This window comes from Aplidium turbinatum, chromosome 16 (assembly GCF_918807975.1).
Source record: "Aplidium turbinatum chromosome 16, kaAplTurb1.1, whole genome shotgun sequence".
NCBI lineage: Eukaryota > Metazoa > Chordata > Ascidiacea > Aplousobranchia > Polyclinidae > Aplidium > Aplidium turbinatum.
This window is the reverse complement of record NC_137487.1, coordinates 21,621,308-21,632,500: the sequence shown is the minus strand read 5'-3', so window position 1 is coordinate 21,632,500 and position 11,193 is coordinate 21,621,308.

Here is an 11,193-nt window from a genome sequence, read left to right as displayed (position 1 = left end):
CCCATTGAAGTTCATGTCAAATGTTGTAAAAAAAAGTGCAAACTATCATGACATACAAAATTGGACATGTACCATGTGCAGTGATTGGATTCCTCCTTTTGTCCATCTATCCAACACTGAATTAATTACACTGGTTGGAAGCCACAGTGTATCAAATCTTACCTTCAAGCCTGACTATCTGAATGATATGTTTGCAAGCACATCTTACACAAACAACAATGACATAGATGACCTTTTTATGCCTAATATATCTGAAACATATGTAGACTCAACAACTGTCAATAAACTAAAAATGGACTGCTCACTAGGGCCAGTCTTCTCTTCATTATGTATCAATGCTCGGTCTATTGTTAATGTAAAAAACTTCACCAAACTTGAGGCCCTGCTGACCTTGTCGATGTACCAATCAACAACTGCCTGCGAACTGTCACAGGTTGCCTCCGCCCAACTCCAACTGACTGTTTGCCTGTCCTTGCAAGCATTGAGCCAGCTGCACTACGGCGCCAACGTGCTGTTCTTTCCCTGAGCCGTAAAGCCCTAAACCCTGGCCATCCGCTACACACAACCACGCTGAGATATCCACCAAAGCAGCGGCTAAAATCAAGAAAGCCATTTGTACGCGCTGCACAAGACCTTCTGGCAGCCTCTGGTGGAAGCCCTAGCAAACAGTGGTGCCACGCGGCGTGGTGTGAACAATGGTCAAGCAGCACGTCCCCACTTCGCCAAGTATTCAGATCCCCGTCCGAAAACCAGCTGGGACATGGCCTCTCTAGACTTGCCTCATCAAGGCGTAACCGTTTGCTCACTGGTGTTGGACGCTATGGTGCAGACATGTTGCGCTGGGGCTTGGCAGAGAGTGCTGCTTGTGAGTGTGGCGAAATGCAGACGGCAGCCCACATTATCAAGGATTGCCGGCTATACAGACCACCCCATGGTATGGAAGGCCTAATTTCCATCGATGACAACACCAGGCAGTGGCTAACCAACGGATGCCCTGACATATAGCGACAACACGAGAGAAGAAGTCCTGATTTAATTTCTGTAGTCGAAACATGGATTCAGCCTAATTCAAAAGGTCCTTACTTAAACCTACCGGGCTATACATTCATATCAAATGCTCGAATAAACAGTCGCGGTGGAGGAGTAGGACCAGTGCCGGTCTTTGGGGTGTGCAAACCGTGCGGTCGCACAGGGCCCGCAAATTAGGGGGCCCGCAATTCACTCAAAAAATGCAATAATTTTTGTCATTTCCAATGGAAAAATTCAACAAAAGAATTAGCAACAAGAAAACATAGAAACTCAACGGGTGCAACCTATTTCGTCCCTGAACATTTCGTACCTTGAAAAGATCAAGAAAAAAAACAACAGAGCCGAAGTCGCTGATCGGAGTTGTCGCAAACATTTCAAAATTTCTCTCGATCTTTTCAGGGGACGAAATAGGTGGAAATCTGATTTGTTACTCCAATTTCAGGGTACGAAATAGGTTGCATGCAGAATCAACATAGAGACATAGCTTTATTTCCTAAAAATGCCTAAGAAAGCATGATCTTATCGTTTTGCTATGCCACCGGACAGCACCAGTTTACAGTAATATTCATGCCCAAATTTTTGTTGAACATGATCTCAGAATGCCCCAAATTCAAATTAATGTTTCAAAATTATCTGGGGAGCCCCCCCAGACGGGCCTCTGCCGCTGGGTGTTGATTTAGGCGAACACGCAGTCTGGCTTCGCCCGCCGACCGTCAAACCAGCCCCCTCCCCTTTCAAAATACTTAGCTACGCTACTGAATTGGATCATTGTCGTTGGGGCCCGCAAAGCATATTCCGCACAGGGCCCGAAATACCCTAAGACCGGCACTGAGTAGGACTATACTTAAAAAGTGATATTATGTATACCAAGCGTGATGACCTAACCATTATGAAAGAACAAGTATTTGAGTCTATTTTTATTGATATTGTTGTTGGTGGTAAACAAGTGACCTGTGGTAGCATTTATCGAGCACCTGCATTGGATGCTAAGTCAAACTTAGAATTTCTTGATCTTCTGAGTGAGTGCATTAATAACATAGGTACATCAAAACAATGCTACATAATGGGAGATTTTAATTATAATTTATTGGATTATGAAAACATCAATGTAGGCAATTTTACAGACTTGATGTTCTCAAATTCTTTTTACCCACTAATTAATAAACCTACTAGAATAACTGACACCAGTGCAACAGTCTTAGATCAAATATGGTCCAATGTGCAAACAGGTAATGAAAGTCGGTGTGGAATTCTAATTAATGCAATCTCAGACCACTTCCCAGTTATGCATTGTACAAATATTGGAAAACCCTCAGTTACATGTCATCAATATACCAGATCATTTAATCTCTCAAACATACAAAATTTTTCAAATGCTCTGAAAAATATGAACATCACGTGTTGCCTAAATCAAACTGATGCTGATGAAGCTTATGAGTCATTCATAGGAGAATATACTAGTCAATTTAATAAGCATTTTCCTTTACAAAAAACACCTTTAAAAAAGAATAATTCTTGGTTTGATAGAGAACTAACTTACTACTTCTATTACGAAGAAAAGAGCGTTTGTTTAAAAAGTACAAAGCAAATAAAACTATTCACTCCAAAAAGAACTACACCTCTGCAAGAAACTTATACTTCCATACAGTTCAACAAAAAAAGAAGGAATTTTATGAATCTAAATTTGAAAAGCAAAAGTTTAATATGAAAGCTACTTGGCAAACAATCAACACTCTATTAGGTAAATCCCAGTCTAAGACTAACCATGGCATCAAAATAAATGATAGTAGACTACAGTCATTGACAGATTAACTATTGCAAATCACTTCAATGATCACTTTTCCTGTGCTGCCCATTCCCTCTCACAAAAAAAATTCCTAAATCAAATACAATATTTTCAACATATCTTGATTCTCCATGCTCTGAGACAATTTATATTTATCAAACTACTTTGAATAAAATTAACAATATTATTCATGCTATGCCAGCAAAAACTAGCAGTGGCATCGATGAAATACCATCCATAGTTGTAAAGTCAACCCCAAACAATATACTGCATGCTTTAACTCATATATTTAATGTGAAGAAAGGCGTTCTTCCCGGCTATCAGCACAAGGCTGATTACTCACTAGCACAGCGAGCTGCAGTGACGCTTCGCTAACCAGAACGGTGTAGCTTCCACGCCAGCCATTGAGACCTCCAATTAAACGTTTAAGTTATTTTGGCAGCCGATTGTAGCATCGAATAGACAGCGATAGACACGTGTTTCGCCCATGAGGCTGGGCTCATCAGTATCGCACCGTATTCTTGCCACTTGAGTAATCGTAATACGGTGCGATACTGATGAGCCCAGCCTCATGGGCGAAACACGTGTCTATCGCTGTCTATTCGATGCTACAATCGGCTGCCAAAATAACTTAAACGTTTAATTGGAGGTCTCAATGGCTGGCGTGGAAGCTACACCGTTCTGGTTAGCGAAGCGTCACTGCAGCTCGCTGTGCTAGTGAGTAATCAGCCTTGTGCTGATAGCCGGGAAGAACGCCTTTCTTCACATTGACCTACCCCTGGCACCTGCTGGTTTTGTTGGCTCTTTCTTTCCACAAAGATAAGAGTTAAACTGACTGGTAAAGCGGCGGTCGATTACTCAAGTGGCAAAAATACGGTGCGATACTGATGAGCCCAGCCTCATGGGCGAAACACGTGTCTATCGCTGTCTATTCGATGCTACAATCGGCTGCCAAAATAACTTAATCATATATTTAACTTATCTTTAACGAGTGGAAAATTCATAAATTCATTTAAGTTGGGGAAGGTGATACCTATCTTTAAAAAGGGTAGTTGCAAAGATTCAAACAACTACAGACCAGTCAGCCTACTACCTGTTTTTAGAAAATATTAGAAAAGAATCATGTACAACAGATATTAGAAAGAATCGTGAACAACAGATTATACTCGTTTTTAATTAGACATAAATTTTTCTATAACAATCAATTTGGTTTCAGAAAAAATCATTCCACCAGCCATGCTGCTTCAATGCTAATAGAAAGTATCACCATTCACCAGTATACTAAACGACAACCATCTTGCATTAGGAATCTTTCTTGATTTATCTAAAGCATTTGACACTATTGACCATAAAATATTGCTAGCTAAATTATATCATTTCGGAATAAGAGGCGTGGCCTATGACTGGTTCATGAGTTACCTGAGTAATAGAAAACAAAGAGTGGTTTTCAATGGCACACTATCTTCTAATGTTAACAACATATCTTTGGGTGTCCCACAAGGGTCTATCTTAGGCCCTCTTCTATTCCTGATTTATGTAAATGACTTTCCTAACTGCCTTCAACACGGAACTGCAATTATGTTTGCAGATGACACCACCATTATACATAAAAATAAAACCGTTTCTACTGCATATGATATGGCAAATCAAAAGCTTGTATGCATAGATCAATGGCTATCAACAAATCGATTGTCTCTAAATGTCACCAAAACCAAACATATATTATTTTCAAGTCAAGGAAGCAAGACACTATCATGCAACCCACCCTTAAATATTCGAAAAAACAACATAGAACAAGTTGTCTCAATAAAATTTCTGGGAATAATTGTAAACGAGCATTTGTCATGGAAATCTCATATGGAAATCTTGCTTCAAAAAATAAGATCAACACACTGCGTGACAAAAAAAATCAAGCCTTTCCTAAACAAACAAGCACTTCTCTCCATTTACCATTCTCTAGTTGAGAGTCAGATATTATATTGTATCTCCAACCAATCGGCCACCCCCACTAGTGGGGAACAAACCGACGATGGATTATGATGATGATGATGATCTCAACATGGTGTCATGAAAACAAAACTTCATTGCAAAAGCTGCAACGTAGGCTACATGCAATAACTTTCTTCGTATTGTATTTGACATTGACCGCAGAGAAAGCATAAAAGGTGTAATGGAACTCAATAATTTAAAATCAATTAACCACATGAAAAATACAGAGATTGCAGCTTTCATGTTTAAATATTCAAAAAACCTACTTCCCACAACATTTAATGATATAATTATGTGTAAACAATCAAATAGCCTAACAACAAGAAGTAATTCTCCTTATATTCCGATATACCGGTATTGCAGAATTAACACTTGCAAACAATCAATACGGTACATGGGGCCAACAGTTTGGAACAAGCTTCCCCGTACTATAAGAAATGAATGCAAAACTGTAAAAAGCTTTAAATCAAAAATGAGCAAGCTAAATCTTCCTTGAAATAATCCTATCTAAGTATAACATACACCAAACTTACTAATATTTTTTTTTTGCCCAGAAATGATAGGCCAATGTGTGTAGATTTATTAGCAAAATTAGTAAGGTTGTAAGTACTCCTACTGGCCTTCTGGTTCTTGTGTTTTTTTGTCCACAGAAGTTCTACAGAGTCTGCAGAAGTTTTTCCATCCTCTTCGACCAATCACCATCTTTCGATGAAGCGGTGGCCATGTGCTTCAACCAGTTGTTTTATATCAATATCTTGGACTGGATTGTCATGCTATTGTCTGATTATTATCTATTTTTCTAACATGCCGAATTGGATTTTTTTTTTCTTTCACTTTTGTTATGGTTTAACGTGTAATACATACGGTAACCCAAATTTATCATATTACTGTGACATGCCACTACTACTTCCCAGCTGGCGATGCCTGTCGTTTTTGTATTAATTCAACGTTTGCCAACGTTGGATCACTGTGGAGGTGACGAGTTTAGCTGACTGGGGTCTAAATTATCGCTTTATCAACGCAAGTTTTATCAAAGCACGCTTGATATCTTCAAGATATAACTTCCCTGGGTATAATTGAATTTCCGCAAGATGATGATGTTGTTTTTGCTAGTTTGTTTTATTTGTTTTTGTCATTGTTTTCCTGTCGTCAAGTTATAGCCTATCTATTTTGTGAGTCGTGCAAGGCCTATGGTGCGTTGCGCTTGAAATGGCTTTGCCCGTGGTAGGATTTCTTTGTGGGGTTTTCTTTGCGTGCCTTGCTCTTCTTTGCTATGAGCTAAACGCATCAAGACGTGTTCCCCTTAAGACCATCAGCACTCTTGATAACGCACCATGGCCGATCTTCATAGCAACTGTCCATACAAATCTTAAATATATCAGCTAAAGCTATGTGGGCTAATAAAGCTATAGCATAAATATATGTTGTTTATTTGTTTTTTTGTAACATTTTCTTTTTTTATTTTCCCTTTATATCTTAAAGTTTTCTGAAGGTGTTGCGACCGTGCCAAATTTCTTTCAAATAAATAACTTACTTCGGTCTCAAGCACGTTTTAGCGTTCGCGTTTTGTCACTTCTACCCTTTTCTCGACCTTTGCTATGTTGACGTGTATTGTTTTGATATGATGGTCAGAAATAAAAAACAACTGAACTGAGTAGCGTAAATGTACTTTTATACATCAATTAAGTTTTAATGAGAGTGTACAACTGTACATTTTGTATTATCATTGTAAAATCTAACTTTGTATATCTTTTAGTCGTTATTTCATTTTGTTAATCTTTCTGTAGTCGTAGTAATGTGATGACCCTACTGATGTATGGCACTGGATAGAGTTTCCAATCCCGTAGTTCAGTTCAGTTTATTTTTTGTTTTGTTGGCGAAAAAGAAAGATACAAAAAGCAAAAACACAATAAACACAAATAATTCGCACAACAAGGATAGCAGCAAAAGACCAAAAGGTCACCAAAGTCAGCTGCCACCCAAACATTTAAAACAAAAGACCCAAAGTTAAGAACATTACACATATGTATATAATATATAGCACAATACCAGCACTTTACATAATACATTTACAATGGAATAACACAGGGCAACATAAAAAAAAACTGTGTAGAGAAATAAGCGGATGATACGTTTCAGGAGTGATCATTGTACAAATTCTTTAATAAACATTTATATTTAAAAACATTATAAGACTTTTCTTTTATTTCTTTTGGTACTTGATTCCATAGTTTCACTCCATTAAAACATAGCATCTTCTTACCAGAGTTTGACGTTGTAGAAGGCAAATAGAAATCATTGTTTTGGTTCTGACGGGGTTTATGATGGTGAATTTCGTTTACAAAAATAAAGCAGCCAGCAAAGGCCGGGGCAGCATTTTGTGCACATATTTGTACATAAATTTTGCAGTCTCTAATTTAATAATATTGTCAATTCTGAGCACATTAAATTGGTGATAAAGAACAGTTGTATTTGTTGACCTCGGCAAAAATAAGCAGGATCGAATAAACTTGTTTTGTAACACTTTTAGTGGAGCAAGCAATGTAGAGTTTGCTCTTCCCCAATTTATAATCGAGTATTGGATCTTAGATTGAAACAAAGCATAATATAAAGTTTGTAATATTGTTAAAGGGGCAATGTATCTCAGCTTAAATGCTATGCCGCAGACCTTTGCAAGCTGCTTTCTAAGATTAATAATATGACTATCCCATGTCAATCGCTCATCCAAAGTTACACCTAGATAGGTTATACATTTCTTCCTTTCGATGGATCGGCCACTGATGGACAGAATAAAATTTTCTGCTGCACTTTTTTTGTTGCAGACGATCATATAAGTAGTTTTACTATAATTTAATGAAAGTTTATTGGATTTTATCCACACATCAATTTTTCCTATTTCTCCATTGACATTTTTTTGGAGAGATGACAGGCATTTCTCTGACATATGAAAGTTTGAGTCATCAGCAAAAAGTGTAGTTGAAAAAGAAGATGCATTTGGAAGATCATTCACATAAACAAGAAAAAGCAAGGGACCAAGGATTGACCCCTGTGGGACACCACATTTAACAACATTGAAGTTAGAATTCTTACCGTTAATTTTTGTACTTTGCATTCTATTTGTTAGATAAAATGTTAAAACGTTTAAAAACTTGCCACGAAAGCCATAATGGTGAAGTTTTTTTAAAAGTATGCCATGATCAACTGTATCGAAAGCTTTACTTAAATCAACAAAAACCGAGCATGTGTATTTGTGATCATTCAAGTTAGAAAGTAAAGCATCATAAATTTTTGTCAATGCTAGGCTTGTTGAATCATTTTCATGAAAGCCATGTTGAGCTGAAGTTAAAATATTATATTTGTCAATAAAATTCATCATCCGTTTATATAAAAAATTTTCAAAAATTTTGGCAAAAGTTGGCAATAAAGAAATTGGTCTCAAATCTGTAAAGTGTAAAGGTGAACTAACTTTTGGTACAGGTATTATCAGACTCTTTTTGAGTACATCAGGAAAGATTTCTTGCAAAACACATTTATTCAGTACTTTTGTTAAAAAAGGGCATATAATTACATTAGCCATTTTGATAAATTTAGAAGGTATTTCAAAAATGCCTGAAGCTTTATTTGCTTTGAGGCTCCTTATAGCATCAGATACTTCTATCTCATTTATATCAGGAAAGCCAAAAGAAGAACATTTTCTGTTTAACATGAATGATTCAAAATTTACGTTTGAATTTGGAATTTTAGCTGCCATTGAAGTTCCAATATTTGTGAAGTAATTATTTAATAAATTAATGAATTCAATAGAATCTATTTTATAGCTTTTATCATTTATAGTCATAGTTGAAGGAAGCTTTTTATTATTTGAATTTCTTTTCCCCTCTATCATCTCATGAATGATCTTCCATGTTTTCTTGGAGTCACTTTTTGTTTCTTCAAACTTTTTTTATAATGTTGATTTTTCAGTGATTGTTTCAAATGATTCAGCTTATTGCAATATGCTTTGTATTTCCTCTTTTCTGATTCATTTTTATTTTTTATCCAATATCTAAATAGTCTGTTTTTTGTTTTAATAGATTTATGAATGCCTTTTGTTATCCATGGTTTGTTAGAGAGCTTAATTTCAGTTCTCGACATGTTTCTAAGTGGTGCATGTTTATCTAGTGTTACTTGAAATCGCATAATAAAAGAGTGCATCAAGTTGTCTGCATCATCACAATCAGTATTTACTTCATTCAAATTAGACTCTAAATCGCATAAGAAGCTGTCAAGACAAAACTTTTTTAAGCTTTGAATTTTTTTGGTGGGTGAATTACACACTACATTTTTATTTTTAACACATAAGAAAATAGGTAAATGATCAGAGATGTCATGTAAGCAAATGCCATAGGCATTTTGGTTACAAGTTATGTTTGTGTAGATGTGATCTAGTAGGCTTGGATTAGATTCTCCACAAAATCTAGTTGCACTTGTTATCAATGACTGGCAGCCTGCAGCTTCAAGGGCTTCTTTATAATTTAATACTGCAGGAGACTTTGCAGCCTTTAACAAGTCAATATTTATATCTCCACAAATTATGTATTTACATCGAGAGTTTTCTAATTTGTTTAAAGAATCAATTATTTTGTCTTTGAATGCAGAAAAAGCGTAACTAGGATGACGATATACGACTCCTACAATAATACTTGGTGAGTTTTTTGCACAATTTTTACCCAAAGATTTTCACAATTGGATAGATCAATCGAAAGGTCTTTTCGCTCATTAAATATATTGCCTTGTTTTAAGTAAAATGCAACACCACCAGCACTGCTACAAGAATCCTTATGTAGCATGACATAACCTGGTAAGGAATAATTAAGGAACGAGTTAGGACCAATTTTTGTTTCTGAAATGGCAAGAATACCAGGAGAATGATTGACAAGTTGAATAAATTCTTCAATGTTTTCTTTGTTTTTTCCTAGACTTCTTGTATTAAAGTGAAACAAAGACAAACTACTTTTGAAACTTGTAACAGTTTCTTGCAATTGTTTATAGTTAAAATATTGTGTATTTGGTTCAGGTTTTAATTGGTTTGTTATATTTTTTGAGCATTTTGGTTGATTATCCTCAACATTTGATTCCAGGCAGTTGCTGTCGTGTGATGTGTTGCACTTCACTTCACAATCAACATCAATGTTAATTAGGTTTAGCAATTCATTATCAGAAATTCTTTAAAATGGTAACCCATCCTGTAAACAACTTGCACAAAAAAAAACCGTAGCAAAGAAACTGTGGTCTGATTTACTTGAAATACATATATTACGTTTTGTGGCTCTCAGCTGGTCATATCTGCCAAAATATGTAACAGAATCGCTCTTTTGTTGCCGACGACTGCGCTAGAGTCCCACGTGGAGACTGAAGTCTTGCAGAAAAAAAGAAAGAATTAGTTAAAACAACTTAGGCCTACTGAGAAATTACTTAGTAAATTACGGGTCAGAACAGGAATGTAATGTAAGCAAGCAAGTAGGTAGGTTGGTAATGTCGCTCCATGTAAAATGTAAACAATGACTTGGCTTCGTAGTGTGAAGTTTTTTTAGTCAAGCAGTGTTGAAGGCGTTTGTAAGCAATTGTGAGCACTTTAATTTATATTAGTTAAGTCTTGCATTTTGGGGCAAATCAGAAACTTCTCAGGCAATGAGCAGTGCAGCCTATGTATCTAAACAAACTCAAATATTTGGTCTCCGACCGTGATTGCTTGCATGATGTTGTACTCTGTATGTTATATGTAGTACATTACTTTGCCAGTTATTCTTGTTGTAGGCTATGTAGCGTAGTAATGTGTAGGGTAATTTTTACTTGACAATTTATACATTCTGTTGCGTAAGTATGTAATTAGGCTATATATGTTTTGTAACTTGATGAGCATTGAGAAGTTTAGCAAAACATGCATCCAGGGGCCAATTGTGAGAGGCTTTTGAGTAGCCTACTACTAATAACACTAGTAGGCTAATGCTAACTATCCCTGAATGCTAATAACAAAGAGTTGTGCAGTTCAAAATCTAAACTTGCTTGTGTCTAGCAGTTTTGTCCTCCATTAACCCACTTTTTAAAAATCTTATCAGAAAAAAGCATAAAGCTTAGCCTACTGCTGAGAGAATTATGGCATTAAAAGCAACATCAGTCTTATTCAAACGGAATCATTTTAAAAATAGTGTTTTTTATAATGGATTTTTAGGGAGCGACAGGTAGTAGGTTACTAGGAGCGACAGTTAGTATCATACTAGAGTTTTCTTTATAGGCACTCGCCACACATCAAAGTTGTTAAAAAACTCTGAGGCTGAGAGCCACTGCAACCAGACGAAGGAAGCCAGCGACAACGAACCCCGTGGGCTACTCCATGCTCTTTATGAGGA